The 17,708-nt window shown below is 40.6% G+C and overlaps 1 long non-coding RNA gene across 1 annotated transcript; it reads left to right on the plus strand.

Annotated features, from left to right (window-relative positions):
- The first annotated feature begins 7,184 nt into the window (after positions 1–7,184).
- LOC132238153 (uncharacterized) lies at positions 7,185–12,401 on the plus strand. Its single transcript, XR_009453737.1, has 2 exons — positions 7,185–10,802; positions 11,018–12,401. It is a non-coding gene; the product is annotated as an uncharacterized LOC132238153 (long non-coding RNA).
- The last annotated feature ends 5,307 nt before the right edge of the window (positions 12,402–17,708 follow it).

Consider the following 17,708-nt stretch of genomic DNA (forward strand, 5'->3'; position numbering starts at 1 on the left):
ATTGCCGAAAGGCGATTGATTGCAAAGGGGTGTCTTTTGTCTCCTTTTCCCAAAGCCACGGAAGTAAAACCTGCCGGACGGTCCAGGAAGGCAGGATCCAGATGTGCAAACCCCACGTGCGCACCCAGGCTGAGATCACCAGCGGTCAGGTGCAGCTGTGGTGTAAGTGACCACGTTCCTGGAAACCTCCTTCTGTTATGGTCTTGCCAGGAAGAAAGGTTACTGTAAAACTGGAAATAGATTCTGATGACCAGCTTTAGGTTTTAAGTAGAATGACTTATGAAGAATTCATTATCGCTAGGCATTAAAACAATTTTTTTAATTTATTTAGATTTTTTTTTTTTTTTTTTTTTTGGTAAGGCGTAAGTCTTGGGTGCATGACACATGTTGCTGTCCACTTTCTGTTGTGTCACAGAAGCGAGCGGTGTCGTTTTGTTGGAGTTGAAATGTCTGCTCAGGACTTCCAGTGTGCTGCCGGGCTGTATAAATTACTTTTAATGTGTTTCGGTGGATGGTGGATGTCATCAATCTTTTTTTTAATTAGCAAAGCTTAGATGAATAGCATCCGAGTTCCCGGGAGCCGGGAGCCGAGGTATAGCTAGCGCAGTGGTGAGAGAGGAAGGTGATGGCCACTTGCAACACTTCCCATAGAACTCTGACGGGGGAGAGTGAATTGCAGAGATACTCTCCTATGTTTGTGAGAAAGAGGAGAATCTTAGAAAATAACCAGAGGATCATTTTGTTTGTTCTACAGGCCATGGGGAGTCTTATACTTAGTTATTTTCCTGACACATGTTGGCTAACCTAATGGGAATTGATTTGTAATCTGCCTGCCTTGAATCTCTTGCATTTTAAATTTATTACAGTGCATTAAGAAATAACTGATGACTCCACTTCAACATGTTTATGTTTTGAGCTCACAAATTTAGAATTTTAAAGTAAGTTCAAGTAATGCATGTATCGTGGTATTTTCATGTTGACTCCCATCTTTATCATCTAAGTTTTCCCCCCAAATGCCAGTGTAGCTGAATAGTTGAGGTGTTCTTTTGTGGGTTTTTTTTCTTTCTCTGGTAGGAAAATCTAAAGTAATTAAAATTAACTGAGTTTTATCATCTTGGAAACTTGGGTTGTGAAGTTCAACTTACAAATCTTTTAAGCATTTGGAGATCAAACATATTTGTCATAACAAGGAAATTACTACTCCTAACGTAGAACTCTAAGGGTCTTGAAAAACGTGTTTTGAACAACTTGTTCCTTGAACATGACGTGACTTTATAGATAATGCTTTGAATTTTTTAAGAAATTAACGTGTTTGTGCTGGCTGCACCCATTTATGCAATCCATCTAGTGACCAGTAAACTTGTTTATATGATGTGTATCTGGGGATACGGATATCGTGCATAATCTTAGCGTTTCAATGTCTTTCTCTTTATAAAGCTTGACTTGTACATGGTTGTAGTCCATAATGTTTATCCACCATCTGAGCTAAGTAGCCAAGACTTAAGGAATTATAACCCAACCGAGAAAGAAATCCCACTTCATTTGCAATACTAGAGGACTGATACAGGAAATTCGTGCAAGGGGCTCAGCCCTCCTAGCGGCTCCAGCTGCTGCAGGCCCCTCCTCCCCACACTGGTCAGAAGGTCGTTCACCTACCGGTCTAATTAGCATATTAGCTCTTTATTATATAGGATTGGTGAATTTGGTCAGTGTCTATTTCAGTTGGTAATTGAACTCATTGCAGGTACGATGTCTCTATAATTCCTAGAAGCTGCAGGTGCTAACAAAACTACTGACATAATTGAGCTTAAATAATCCTGTTTGCCCAATAAAATTCCCAGTACTCAAATTTGGCTAACGTTATTGAGGAGCTAATGCATCTTGGTAACCTCACTGGGCACTTTTATGCATGTGCTCTCATTTGATTCCCCCAAGAGTATTATTTTTTCTTTCTTTCCTCCTCCTTTCTCTTTCTCCTTTTAAACACAGTTGAGATAACTGTCTTCACTTTCCAGTAGTGTAGACCTACTTGGCTCTAAAGCTTTCCAGTAAGATTTCAAAACTTCCTCCCGCTCTAGGCTCTCCAAGGTGCCTGGAAATGCTAAATTCCTGCCATGTGTTCTTTGCCAAGAACAAACTGAGCACCCAGCAGCTGCAACCCTCTTCGTTCGTTAGTCCCAACCAGTGGCCTATTTCATCTTGGTGAAGTCTAATATCTAAGTCCATCCATTGTTTTGAGGATGCAAAAAAAAAAATGTATTTTTCAATCGAAATGCACTGTCTTTATGGCAAATGTTTACTGACACATCACCAAGTGTTTAAGAAAGACACTGACAGCAGACATGGCTGTACAAATTCAGTGGGGGTTTTGCTTGTCTTTTGGAGGACTGGGGTTGTAAATATAAACCTTCCCGACATTTCTAAAGGCAGACTCAAAAGTCATGCAAAGAATCCCTCGCTAGTGTAAAAAAATTCCCAACGAGGTAAGAAAGTTAGAAGTGAAATGTGTGTAGAAGCTAAAGTTTTTAAAAGCCACACTGTTATGATGGCCATAGACAAATTTTTTTTCACTTTAAGTATTTCTGTTTTGGAAACATTTGCTGGTAATGTTTCTATCTAAAACAGAGATTTTGGTTTTATTGTGGTTACTGTGCCCTGCAAGGAAATGCTTCTGAGACAAGCGTATTTGGCAGATATCCACATCATAGCTTAAGATTATTTAAGTGTGAATTTTCTGTAATATGGATTCAACTATAGTCAAAACACACAGATCGGGTAATCCTCCAAGTTCTAACATGGGGCAGGCACTAAAACCTGGGGACTATTACCTGATGCCAAGTTAGAAACCTAGAAAGTCTTTTATTTTTAAATCCCCACATGGGCCAAAAGATACCCCTAGGTACCAGATGGTCACGGGCAGCAGCAGGGTCAAGACATGTCCCTGGTGCCATTTCACTGCCTTCTCCTCCTGGTGCAGGCAGAGAAGGTGATGTCATAGCCTAGGCCAGTGGTCGGCAAACTGCGGCTCACGAGCCACATGCGGCTCTTTGGCCCCTTGAGTGTGGCTCTTCCACAAAATATCGACTTCTGCACATGGGCCACGAAGTTTCAGTCGCACTGTACATGTGCGCCCGCACGTGGTTTTTTGTGGAAGAGCCACGCTCAAGGGGCCAAAGAGCCGCACGTGGCTCGTGAGCCGCAGTTTGCCAACCACTGGGTAGGCTATGAGCATTCTTGGGCCACTCTTCTGACTCCTGATCGTCGGCTAAGGAAAACAACTTTCCACCTGAAGTCATGTTTTAAGTAATGATTAGTGGAAAGAAACACCCTGAAGCAGTATTAAAGATTGGATCTGGGTAGAATTATAAGTGATAGCTTTTTCCATAATTTATAATGAAAAAATCTGTGTCCCAAGAGGTGGTTAGCTAACACATTGTAGTAAGAAGAGAAATCCATAGAGCCCCAGAATAATAGGCAGAGTGCAACACAAAGGTGGCAGCGTTCATTTCTGTCACATTCCTGGTGAAGCAAGCTTTTATAGGTCCTCCGGGAACTTAGCCACTATTTCCATGGGAAAATAAATTCCAGTTTCCAAACAACTAATTTACTGGAACACAGCCCATTAATAAGTTTGGACTTCCTGTACTATAATGTATTTGCCATATATTCATTACAGACTTCCAGAAGTCAATAGTAAGGTTGGGAAAAGAAGGAGAAAATCTTCTCATTCAATCAAAATAAGGAGAAACTATTAACACAATTCAAACAATTTGATTTAAATTCAGGTAAGGAAAATTATCAGATATAAAATGGGGAGGCCAGTTATAGTACACCAGGAAGGAGAAAAAGACCTCAGTCAGTAACTAAAAATTGTATTATTTACCTTAATTGAATACATTGGTGTTTCTATTTTATGCATATCTGGTTGCTATATTATGTTACAGTTGGTATTTGCATTTTGTTTAATCTTTTTAAAAAATATATTTTTATTGATTTCGGAGAAGAGGGAAGAGAAAGAGAGATAGAAACATCAGTGATGAGAGAGAATCATTAATTGGCTGCCTCCTGCACACCCCCTACTGGGGATGGAGCCCACAACCTCGGCCTTTGTCCTGACTGGGAATTGAACCGTGACCTCCTGGTTCATAGGTCGATGCTCAACCACTGAGCCACACTGGCCAGGCTGTTTTATTCTTAAGAAAAACCAGAAGGAAATGAGGAGACTGAAGTAGATAAGAATCTATTAAAAATTACCCACCCTTGTCTATTAGGCTGATGCTATTTCTTACCCACTCAACAAGCCCTGGCCATTCTTGTCTATCATGATGCCCCAGCTCTCAGCTGGGCCAATTAAATCCCACGCCGCTTTGATGCCTTGCTCAAAATCTTGTCCCTGAAGTGTTCTGATGCCAACCTGATTCTAGTGACCTTATTCTTACTTTAATGCCTTGCGTTGTTTTGTCGGGCCGGGGGCATTGCTTCCCTGTGTTCCTCTTATGCAAGAGAGGCACAGTGGTTAAGAGCTCAATCTCCAGTCAAGGCCATCTGGTTTAGAAACTTGGCTCCACCATTTTTCTTGGTACCACGACCCTGGGCCAGCTACTTAACCTCTTAGTTTCCTCATTTGTAAAAACAGGAATAATACTAGTACAGATCTCACTGTGTTGTTGTGAGGATTAAACAGCAGAGTGCATCTAAGGCACAAGGCAGGATCTCCAGCTGCTCTCTTTGGTTGACTGCCAATGAATACCTTACAGGCAGTATGGCTCAAGGTCAGGGAGTATTGTTTTGTTTTGTCTTTAAACAGTACCAAGACAGTGGACTAAGTATTAGTCACAAGTTGAAGTCAACATAGAAAAAGGTGAAAGAAGACTATGATTATGGCATAACAAATATTTTCATTAAAACAGAAACAGGCTACTGATTTTCCCCCCAGATATTTTTTAATATCCAGATAATTGAAAGTCTGCAACAAAGAATTTTAAGTGTAGCTGAGCTTTTGATATCCTGATTCAAATTCAATCACAGTCTTAAAAAATATAAAGTACAGGAAGAGTATATACAGAACACACAACAGGAGAATATTGGGACCAGTTAAGGCCTCCTTCATTAGCCATTCTAAAGAAGGAAATGCATTTAAGTTTCAATATGAGGTATTGAAGAAGGCTTTTTTTGACCAGGCATATGAAGAGTTATCAAAATCTCCAAAAAGAGTCGTCCCACAAAGGGAATAGTAGATTATTGACATGTGTAATACTTCCAACTAACATTATAGGACAGGTACTAGTTTATTGTTTTAAAATGCAGTGTCAGGCAGTAAACAAAGTGTGGGGCTTAAATCAGGAAACCACGTGTATATCTCAGAGCTAATATTTATTGACTAGCTGTACAGACGGGCAAGTTCCCCAGCCTTCTCAAACCTCATTGCCCCCATTCTTAATACAATTGCTTGAATAAGATGGTTTGTAGGACCATATGTAGTATAATATCTGATATATAACAGTCACTCCGTAACTGTCAATTTCTATTTCTGTCTTCACTGAATTCAAAGAATGCTTGGGATCAAAGTAGGACTTTAATTAGAAAACTGAAAAGGGCCTTGCTATAGGATCAATTACTAAAGTATTGAAGAACAAATATCAAATTAATTAGAAATCTGCCTACATATTTACTATTTTCTTGCATGATTTATGTTATATTTCTCTTTTTGGTTAAAGTTATTGGTGCTCATGAATACATGAAAACGTAACTTTTAAAAATACAATTGAACTACATATTTTCACAGTAAGAACAGGCTCAGCTAACAAAACCACATGCATTTATTCACTGACATGTGTGCCAGACTGCTAGGCATTTCCCTAGCACTTGGCTCTAACAAAATGATTACAGGTGTCTTCTTATCCAGGGTACTAGGTGATACAATAGCAAAGACCTTACCCGAACTCTGTGGCATAGTGTGTTTGAAACAGGGACTTAAGAAATCAATTTAGCAGCTTATGACCTAGTGAAAAGAAGAGGGCCCTGGCCAGGTAGTTCAGTTGGTTGGAGCATAGTCCCAACAGCCAAGGTTGCAGGTTTGATCCCTGCCAGAGCACATACAAGAATCAACCACTGAATGCATAAATAAGTGGAACAACAAATCAGTGTTTCCCTCAAATCAATCAATAAAAAATTGAAAAGAATAGAATGATGTAGAATAGAAAATATCCAAAGTTGTTGTGGTCAAAGCATTATTTCATGAAACAGCTCTTCCCAGTTCCGTATGTGTATATGTATATTTTGGTGGGTTGGGACAAAAAATGTGAATACTTCACTATATGTTATAAGGCTGAAATTTGTAGCATCTTGTGGTGGTTAAGTAGTCAATAAGACATTCCCTGTCCTCACTGGATTTCCAGTCTAGGCATAAGATAAAGGTCTGAACTGTCCTGGCTGATGACCATAAAAATGATGTGGGCAGAGAGGAACTTGAGAGCATTGGGCTTAAAAATATTGTTTCCTTTTTTTCTTTTCTTTTTTTTTAACTGCTGGCCAAACTAAACATGTCTGTAGCAGATTTGTTGGCTGATGAAAACATGTGACACTGGATAGGTTATCTCATCAAAATGCAGCTTGTCCATGCAATTTAGCTTGCCAAATCTCAGAGACACGAAGGAGCCATTGTGTGGTCAAAAGAATGAAAGAAAACATAGGACTTCTCTGCTTGGAAAAATAAAATCAACAGGGTTGTGATTAAAGTCAACTAAGGAAGTAGATCAGCTGAACATGAATTAAATTGACCTGTAAGTCAAAGATAACTTGAATCTCAAGTGAGGTATTTAAGATTAAAAGAAAGTATTTTTTCACACAACAAGTTCTGACCATATAGAACTTAATTCAAAGACAGAATTATGTTGCAAAGTTGAAAATAGGAGACTCGGCCCAAAGTGGCTAGCCTTCTCTCAGTGAAGTATTTCTTTTTTTTTTTTTTTTTTTTTTTTTTTAATTAAATCTTTATTGTTCATATTATTACATTTGTTCCTTTTTTTTTCCCCCCCATAACTCCCCTCCTCCCAGTTCCCGCCCTACCCTCCGCCCTCACTCCCCACCCACTGTCCTCATCCATAGGTGCACGATTTTTGTCCAGTCTCTTCCCACATCTCCCACACCCCTTTCCCCCCAAAGAATAGTCAGTCCATTCAGTGAAGTATTTCTTGAGTGCTCCCTGGGCATATTGAGTTAGGCTCTGTGGGGTAGGGAAGTAAAAATATATACATATAATACACATTTGTGCACAGGGAGCTTACCATCTAGTTCAGCGGTTCTCAACCTGTGGGTCGCGACCCCTTTGGCGGTCGAATGACCCTTTCACAGGGGTCGCCTAAGACCATCCTGCATATCAGATATTTACATTACAATTCATGACAGTAGCAAAATTAAAGTTATGAAGTATCAACGAAAATCATTTTATGGTTGGGGATCACCACAACATGAGGAACTGTATTAAAGGGTCGCGGCATTAAGAAGGTTGAGAACCACTGATCTAGTTGCAAAGATAAATAACATCAGGAAGCCCTTGAAGAACAAGCAAGGGATCATAGAAGGGAAAAGAAGGGCAGAGAGGGGGAAGGTTGCTGTGGGTTGGAGGAGACCAAGGCCCCAACTTGTTAAGCGAGTGACTATGGGCTGCTCTCAGAGCTCTGAGTTTCTTTTGCTCCTAAAAACCAGTGAGAGTGCTTGTGTAGATTCAAGAAAATGCATGACAATCTCTAGTATAGTCTTGGCACATAGGAGATACTATATCAGTGTTTGTTGAATCTAAATGGGGAGGACTTTTATTTATCTGGGTAGAGGATATACCTTAAGGTAAAGCAGGAGTAAGCATGCCTTCTCTACAGTACAACAGGGGTTGTTTGTTGAGAAATGGTAGGAACTAAGGAAGTAGGGTAAGGACCAATTAAGAGGACTTTGAAAGCCAAGCCTAAAAGTTCAAACAGATATAACAGCAATAAAGAACCATTATTTGTACTTAAGCAAAAAGGATCTTCTGCTATTTAATTATTCAAAAAGCATCCTCTCCTATTTAATTATCCCCCCCCCGCATTTTGTTGGACATGATCAATTATACCATCTGCTCTTCAAGGTAACTTGGCAGCTGTTAATTGACTAACATTGTTCCCTGAGTTTTGCTGTCATTGTAGATGGTTCTAGAACATAGAACAAAAGGTGTGCAGGAATAGCTTTCATAGTACAAGTTCTTTCAGTTATAGAGGTGGGGGGAGGGAGACTCAATATTGACCAACTGGGAAGAATTAAATCAGTATTTAAATAGTCATCAATCATTTCTGTTTTCTCAGAGATTACTACAATGGTGTTTTATATATTTAAATGTTTAAATGTATAAAGCAAGAGCAATTAAGTAATTTAATACCAACAGAATTTCTACTTTAAATGGGGAAAGAATGGACCATCTCGGTTTGTGGTAAGCTACACAGATGCTTCCTGTTGCTCTGTCCAGAATGATGTTAACATTAACCTCAAAGGAGGCCGTTATGCCAGCCTTGAGCTGGATGGCAAGCGCTGTGTTTCTCTATGGTACAAGGAGAGAAGAATTGTTACCCAAATGTACGAGTAGCAAGTCAGAGTATTTCATACAATAATCACTGATGATGTGATATATTATTATTCAATCCTTATGGTATGTGTCTATTTCTCTGAAATGAAGCTAAGAAAATAATTATAGTGAAAGAGACTTAGGATACCACTAGAGGCCCGGTGCACGAATTCGTGCACAGGTGGGATCACTCGTGGTGGCCTGCGGTGATTGGGCCCCAGCTTGTGCCCCCAGGTTCGCAGCCCCAGCTCATGCCCCAGCCTTGCAGCCCCGCAGCCCTGCCTGGCACTCCCCTGTGGCCTGGCACTGCCTGCTCACCTGCTCAACCATCCTGCTGTGGTCCTGCTCTCGTCGGGGCCCATGGGGGCCAGCAGTGCCTCCCGCTGCCAGCGCCACATTGCGGATGCCCGTCATGTTCCACACCGCCCCCTGGTGATCAGCACATGTCGTAGCAAGCAGTTGAACTCCTGGTCAAATGACCACCTGAGGGGACAGTTTGCATATTAGGCTTTTATTATATAGGATTCTTAGCTCATGTAAATCCAGGCAGGCCCTTTATCCTTTTTACCTAATGGAAGGGAGTTTGTCTTGTCTGAATCAATCTGTTCAAATAGTGTGTTACTGAGTTCGTTTTTGCTTCTATCTTGACTTCGGTTCAGAAAACTTCTGAAATGTTTATTCTTTCAAGCTGTTGATTTTGTATATTTATAGTTTCACATGCTAACTCCTTAATCCTATATAATAAAAGCCTAATATGCAAATTGTCCCCTCAACCAAGGGTTCGACTAGGAGTTTGACCAGGGCATGGGGCTGGCCGGCCAACCACCCACAGCCTCTCTCCCACCGACCCTGCCCCCAATTGGTCCCCCCAACCCCGATCTGGGGCAGAGCCGGCCAATTTCCCGCGTCCCCTCCCCCCAGCTGGCCTGGCCTGATTGGCCCCGATTGGGGCAGGCTGGCCGGACCCCACCCGTGCACGAATTCGTGCACCGGGCCTGTAGTTTTAAATAAAAGTAAAAAGCAAACATCTGCACTGGCTGGGTGGTTCAGTTGGTTGAAGCATCATCCTGTACACCAGAAAGTTTCAGGTTTTATTCCCAGTCAGGGCACATACCTGGGTTTCGGATTCCATCTGCAATCAGGGTGCGTACCAAAGGCAAACAATCCATCTTTCTCTCTCACACTGATCTTTCTCTCTCCCTTCCCTCTCTCTAAAAAAACAATAAAGAACATCCTCGAATGAGGATTTTTTTAAAAAATGCAAACATCAAAGCAACAACCACAAAAAGTTCCCACAATGTAGTAAATTGTCCAAATTTTCATTTTTGGATTGCATCCATCAATAGTATTTATTTTCATTAATTTATACTATTGCATCAAAATGCTTACAATTGTGAAGCAACCAAGTCTTCTAAAATACTCCACCTCTTCCAAAATTAAGCTATCTTAAAGGGGAAAAAAATTGGAATTAAAAGAAAAAGAGTAAGCAGCGTAACTTACTATTTCAGCAAAGACTCTTAAAACACATTACATACTTTTCGTGTTACCTAACAATTGGAAAAACAAGTTCTAGCAAGTGAATTGCTCAAGATTACATAGACGAGCCCAATTTTAGAGAGAAGTAACTTGAGGTGTGTTTTGTTGTAATTTTTGTTCTTGTTAACTCAACTACAGACTCGGGTTTCACCAGCTTACCACTAATGTCCCTTTTCTGCTCCAGGCACTGCCTTTCCTATCTTTATGACCTCCATCCCTTTGAAGAGTTCTGGTCAGTTATTTTATAGACTGTCTCTCAATTCAGATTTGGCTGATATCTTCTCATGATTAGGTGAGGCACTCTATTTTTGGCAAGGAAATTTCAGATGTGATGTGTCCTTTTCAGAGCACCCTATCAGGGAGGACGTGATGTAGATGTGTTATGACGAGTTGAGTAGTTTTCTACTTCTGCCGTAACAAACCACTACAGACCCGGCACCATAAGTACCCACTTACAGTTTCTGGAGGTGAGAAGTCCAGGCAAAGTATGGCTGGGCTCTGTTCAGGGTCTCACAAGGCCAAAATCAAGGTGTCGGACGGCTGCACCTTATCTGGTCTTCCTCTCCCCAGCTCGTTCAGGTTGTTGGCAAAGTGCAGTTTCTTGGTTATAAGACCGAACAGTTTTGCTGATTGCAGCTGGAGATCACTCTCAGTTCCTAGAGCCACTCTCCAGGTCAGGGGTCCTCAAAATTTTTAAACAGGGGGCCAGTTCACTGTCCCTCAGACCATTGGAGGGCCGGACTATAGTTAAAAAAAAAAACTATGAACAAATTCCTATGCACACTGCACATATCTTATTTTAAAGTGAAAAAAAACAAAACGGGAACAAATACAATATTTGTATTTGCATGTGGCCCGCGGGCCGTAGTTTGAGGACCCCTGCTCCAGGTCTTGCCCTGTGGCCCCTTCATCTCCAAGGGCAGCAGGAGAATTGCCCTCCTGTATGATCCCTCTCACAGTTTTAATCTCTGACTTCTAGACCCAGATTTTAAAAGGCTCGTACGATTAGGTCAGCCCAAACCAGTTATCTTTCTCAAAGTCAGCTGTGTCACCTAATGTACCTAATCACAGGCTTGAAATCAATCATGCTCACTGATTATGAAAGGCACATATAGCAAAGGTGGGGACAAAAGGGGGAGGGAGCAGTCATCATGGAGCTCTGCCTTCCACACTAGTGATACTAACCTGATTGATTAAGCTGGTGTCTTCTGGGTTTACCACCCTCAGTAAAGTTGTGGTTTTCCATTTATAATTTTAAAATATATCGGGGCAGAGCCCTGGCTGGTGTGTCTCGGTTGGTTGGAGCATTATCCTGTGCACCAAAAGGTGGCAGGTTCGATTCCCAGTCAGGGCACGTACCCAGGTTTTGGGTTTGATCCCCAGTTGGGGTCCAAGACAAACAGTCAATGTTTCTCTCTCATATATTTTTCTCTCTCTCCTTCCCTCTCTCCCTTTTCCTTCCTTTCTCAAAAAAACAGTACATATATGGAGAGATACATATGTGGAGATAATTTGAACTATGCAAATGTTCTATTTCTCCTCAAACTTTCACTTACTAATTTTAACTTTCATCAATGGAACTGTCCACTTATTTATTGTTTGATTAATTCATTGCAAACTCATAGGTATACAGTATATTTTATTTGGGAAGTTACAATCCAATGCTATCATTAGCTCTGGCCAGTGTGAGTTCTTTCAGGTTAGCTTCTGTGCCTTTTGACATGCCCCATCCTTTTTGAGCACATCACTTGCTGACATCATAAGATGCTCTAGATTCATTCGTGTGTTGTTTGTTTTCAGAGGTGTAAGGTTCATGCTTTCTGTTCCTTAGGTTAAATTGTACTTCCCCAGTTGAGCTCATGCTGCTTTTTACTTTGTGTGTTTGTGTGATTTACAAACCCAGCCCTGGCATTTATTTCCCTTTTCCTATTCCTCAAATCTTTTCCTTCCCGTTGGTTTCCATTATTGTGGTGGCACCTGAGCTCTCTTTAATCTGCCTCTAAGTATAGTTCTTCCCAAGTACCCTTTTCCCCTTTTTTTTGTTCTTGCATGCATTCTTTGACCATCTCAGCAGTTCCATCATGTTGAACCTCCTCACTCTTGTGCTCCAGGTGCCATCCTCATGCCTGGACATTAATGACCTGTGAGTACACTACATGCCTTTTCCCAAACTGACCTGTTGTAGGTGGTGGAACAGCACTGGGTGTTAGAATTAGGACAAATGGTCCGGGTGGAAGGAAAAATTTTTCGTTCTTAAAAATTCCAAGTCAAAGGACGGGAGAAAAATGAAACATTAGTTTGGAGGGTTGTAGCCAAATATTTAAGAAAAGTAGATAAATTCAGGATCCAGTTCAATGTATAGGTGAAAAATAAAACTTTAAAGACAATTAATTAGAGTCTAATATTCACAATTGTGTATTATAGAGTCTATTGAAACACAATTACACCTCTAAAATCACCCTCAAGTTTTATTAAAGAGCCAAATTAAGGTCAATTTATTTGCTATATTAAGTCCAGTTTCAACTTGGCCTGGTTATTTGCATTGCTCTAGAGCAGTGGTTCTCAACCTTGGCTGCACATTAGAATCACCTGGAAATGTTTTTAAAGTCCTGATTTCTGGGCCTCATCCTCCGGAAATTCTGTTTCTTTGTTACTAATGTTGTGGCTCCACCCCATAACAAAGAAACAGATTTTCCAGAGGATGAGGCCCAGAAATCAGGATTTTAAAAAGATTCCCAGGTGATTCTAATGTGCAGCCAAGGTTGAGAACCACTGCTCTAGAGTCATTTGTATTTTTTCCTGACCCAAACCCAAACTAAATCACTTTTCCAAGGATAACTCATTTTAATCCCAGAAAACTAGAAGTAAATTTCAGTTTGTATTGGCTACAAATTCGTGTCTCTGTAGGTTAGGTACAGATTAATGAATGCATTCATTTCGACTTGTTGTCCTACAAAGTACCACAAATTTAGTGGCCTAAAACACAAATTTATTATCTTACAGTTCTGCAGATAAGTCTGAAATGGGTTTTGCTGGGCAAATAATTAAGGTATCAGCAGGTCTGCTTTCCTACTGGAGGCTCCAGGGCATAATCTGTTTCTAGTATTTTCCAGCTTTTAGACGTTACCTGCCTTTTTGACTCATGATCCCTTCCTACTCTCTTTAAAGCAAGCAGCTAATTTCCTCTGACTCTTGTCCTGACTCGGTCTTATTAGAATCAAATCTTCCTGATTACATTGTACCACACAGATAATCCAGAATAATCTCCTTATCTCAAGATCATTAACTTAATTGTGTCTACAAAATCCTTTTGCCATGTGAAGTAACATATTCACAGGTTCAAGGGATTAGGACATGGACATGTTTCGGGGCCATTATTCTACCTACCATGTGAATATATTTGGAAATATTCCTTTAATAGTGGGTCTCTTTACTTTTTCTTAGCCCAGTAAGTCACTTTTTAAAAAATTGCAATCTATTTGCACATTCGTCTAAATCCTTCATAAAAGTAAATGTCAGTAATCATGTCTTAGTAGAACATTGATTTTGATTGTCCTCCAGAAACAGTGAAGAACTTCTGTTGATCCATCTGTCTGTCCTCCTCCTTCATTTTGTTTGTCACTAACAGCACATATTTTACAGGATCATGCCCAGTTGTAAAAGCAATGATTGTAATTTCCCATGATGCATTACTTTGCTGTCCAAACACCTCAGTTTATATAACCTGTATTCACTGTGCTGGTTGGGAATTACATTGCCAAAGCCAATATATATAAAATGTTCTTTCTCTTGGCTATAATTGTACATGTACTTTTTATTCATTTATTTATTGAGCAAATGTTTATTGAGTATCTGTGCAAGACACTGCAATAGGTAGTGGTGATGACCAGTAAAATATATATTAAATCATGATTCAAAATATGGGAATATTGCTTTTAGTAGCTTAACTTCAGAGAGTAATTCAAGTATCTAATATTAAATACTTACTTTCTGTCTGGGAGGCTGTTTCTAAAACCAAGGTCTCCCCATTCTTATTACTTTGAGCTAACTAGAAATAAAATTGTGATGTAAAGTATTAAAAGCTAATGCTTTCTATTCTAGTACTAACCTATAGATTGGTTGCATCGTAAATAATGGGCTTCTAAGCCTGTATTTTCACTCTTTCTTTTTGAAGGATGAAATAACAACACATATTAAGCAGTTACTACGTGCCCAGTGCTTTACACAAGTTAATTTACTCTACTAGGGGTCCATTGCACGAATTCGTGCACCTTGAAAGGAACCATGGGCCACAAGGCTGCAGTGGCACAGGGGTGGATCTCAGCCCATCCTCTGCGCCCCTGCCCAGTCCCTTCTGCAGTGGCCCCCAGTCCCCTCTCTGCCAGCAGCCCCGCTGCCGCTCCTATGTGCTGACAGTGCCAGCCCAGCTTGCACCCACTGACAGTGCGGAGCAATTGGGGCCGGCACCATCAGTGGGTGCAAGTGGGGCCGGTGCCGTCAGTGGGTGCGAGCGGCGGCTGCTGCCCTGATTGCCCCACAGGAGCAGGGGGAATCAGAGAAGCCCTCAGGGGCGATCAGGGCTGGCAGCCACCGCTCGCACCCGCTGATGGTGCCGAGTGATCGGGTCTGGCGCCGGGTGCCAGCAGTGGGTGGGAGCAGTGGCTCTGGCGCTGGCTGCGGGTGCAAGCAGGGCCGATGCTGGCAGTGGGTGCGAGCAGCGGCTCCGGCACCAGCAGGGCCAGTACCGGCAGCAGATGCGAGCACCAGGTGAGACTGCGGTGCACAGGAGCAGAGAATTTTCAGTAACCACCAGAGGCTCGCCCCAATGACAGCGACTGGCGCCCCCGCTCACCTGCTCCACCATCCCGCTGCGCCTAACACCTGCCATGTTCCGTGCACGCCCCTTGGTGGTCAGAGCATGTCATAGCAATTGTTTTTTTGGGTTGTTCCACTGTTAGGTCTATTTGCATATTAGCCTTTTATTATATAGGATGAGGAAGGTGTTACTATCATCATCATCCCCATTTCAATAGGTAACAGTAATAGAGATGATATAGTTGGTAATTGGTAGTCAGGATTTAAGTCTGGAAAGCTGATTCCAGAGCTTTCTCCCTTAACACAGAAATCAGTGTGTACAATGTCACACAGTGTTGACACTCAGTAAATAGTGTGGGATATAATGATTGCCCCAAATTTTTCCCAACTTTGGAATATAGCTGAAAAACTACAGTCTCAATGGATTGATACATACAGTGAACCGAACTTTTACAAACAGCTTAAATACTGCACAGATTAGTAAATAAAAGTCCTTTTTAAAAAAATTCTCACCCAAGGATAAGTTTTTATTGATTTTCTTTTTTAAAGAGAGGAAGGGAGATAGTGAGAGAGAAACATCCATTGGTTGCCTTCCGTATGCACCTTAATTGGAGATCAAACCTGCAACCTGGGTATGTGCCATGACAGGGAATTGAACCTGCCACCATGTGGTGTACAGGACAACAATCCAACCATCTGAGCCATCTAGCCACGGTTCAAAGTCCTTTTGATTGCACATAACAATAATTAGAGCCCAAGACATTGCAGTCTCAAGTTCACCATTGCCATTGTTGAAATCACCTCTTTAATTTTGATGGCACAACTTGGCGAATGTAGCTCTCAGTAAAATTACTCGGAACAAGGTTGAACATTTACTTGTATCTGTTTTGCCATGGACAATTATTTTCTCATAATTGAAGACTGCTGTCAATTTAGGTATTTGCTATGATTTGAAAGTTTGTGTCCTGTCAAAATTCATACATTGAAGTCCTAATGTCCAATGTGATTGTATTAAGAGGTAGGATCTCTGGGAGATGCTTAAGTCATGAGGGTGGAGCTGTCATGAATGGAATTAGTATTTTTATGAAAGAGATCCTAGAGATCCGTGGTCCTGCCACCAAGTGAAGACACACAAAAAGATGGCCGTCTACAATCCAGAAGAGGGCCTGCACCAGAACCAGACTGTGCTGGCACCACGAGCTTGAAATCCCATAACTGTGAAAATAGAATTTTTTAAAAAAAAGGATTTTTATTTACTAATCTGTGCAGTATTTAGGCTGTTTGTAAAAGTTCTGTTCACTGTATGTATAAATTTCTGCAGTTTATAAGCCACCTGGCATTTTGTTATAGCAGCCCAAACAGACTAAAATGGTATTATTTTTCCAGTTCTTAGAAAAATTCTGGAAGGAAACTCTTGGGTAAATTAATTTAGGCTGCCTGGTGACAGATTCTTGAAAATACATTTACTCATAACTAATCACAAAAAATGTTTTTTATGTGTGCTTTATTTGTACATTTGAGTGCTTACATGTTTCATTCATGTAAATGAGTAAGTTGCCTGGCTGGTGTTGCTCTGTGAACCAGGAGGTCACGGTTTGATTCCCGGTCCGGGCACATGCTTGGGTTGCGGGCTCAATCCACAGTAGGGGGCATGCAGGAGGCAGCCAATTGATGATTCACGCTCATCTTCGATGCTTCCATCTCTCCCTCTCCCTTCCTCTCTGAAATCAATAAAAAATATATATATTTAAAAAAAAGGAAAAGTAACTTTTTCTATTCTAGGACACCCAAGTCTAAGTTATTTTCATGTTGAAGTTCGTAGATATTTCCCAACTCAGTTTAAAAAATTTATGAATCTAGATAAGTTAGAAAGAGGAAAAATGAATTCAATTTATGTCCACATTTGTACAAGTCTGAAATATGGCTGTCAACAAGAAGGAGCATTATTCAAGGTAATTGAAAGTTGGGGATAAAATAGAAATGTGATTGATATAGTCCAATAATATATAAGTATATTCAAAATAAGTTTATATTATAATTTGAAAGTAAGTTTTGTCAGCACACATATGACTACATGTGACTGATTTCTACTGAATTGTTCATCACTTAGAAATTATTTTCATAAATAAGGCTGTTTATCAATAGCTTTAAAGAAATAGGAGATGTCCTGAATGACCAATAAATTATATAGGATTTGGCAAAAGTTGGTTTGCAGTTATGAGTATGGGAAACACTTAATAAAACTATTATAATAATCATAACCTGCATGACTTTTTCTATATGAACTGTAAACCTACTTTTGCCAAGTCCCTATAGTATTAGAAAAGGTTTTCTAGTCAATAAATACATTATTTTTCTACATTTCTGTATTTTCCAAATTTATAGGGAAACAGTTACTGAACATTTGACAAACTAAATAACCTTACATTCTTTGCTCTGGATGATTTAGTTATTAACTTGTCTGAGATCAAATTTTAAGACCTTTATACTGTGATATAAACATAGTTCTAAAGATGATACACTAATAAATATCCTATCTAATAAAAGAGAAACATGGTAATTAGCCGTACATCCGCTACCCTTCCCATTGGCTAATTAGGGCGATATGCACATTAACTGCCAGCCAAGATGGTGGCGGGCAGCCAGGCAGCTTGAAGCTAACATGAGGCTTGCTTGCTTCAGTGAGGGAGGACTCCAACGCTCCCTGCCTGCCGCTGCGGGCCTCTGAGCTTGCAGTTTGAAACATTGTTACAAATATAGAAGC

This window comes from Myotis daubentonii, chromosome 7 (assembly GCF_963259705.1).
Source record: "Myotis daubentonii chromosome 7, mMyoDau2.1, whole genome shotgun sequence".
Lineage (NCBI taxonomy): Eukaryota > Metazoa > Chordata > Mammalia > Chiroptera > Vespertilionidae > Myotis > Myotis daubentonii.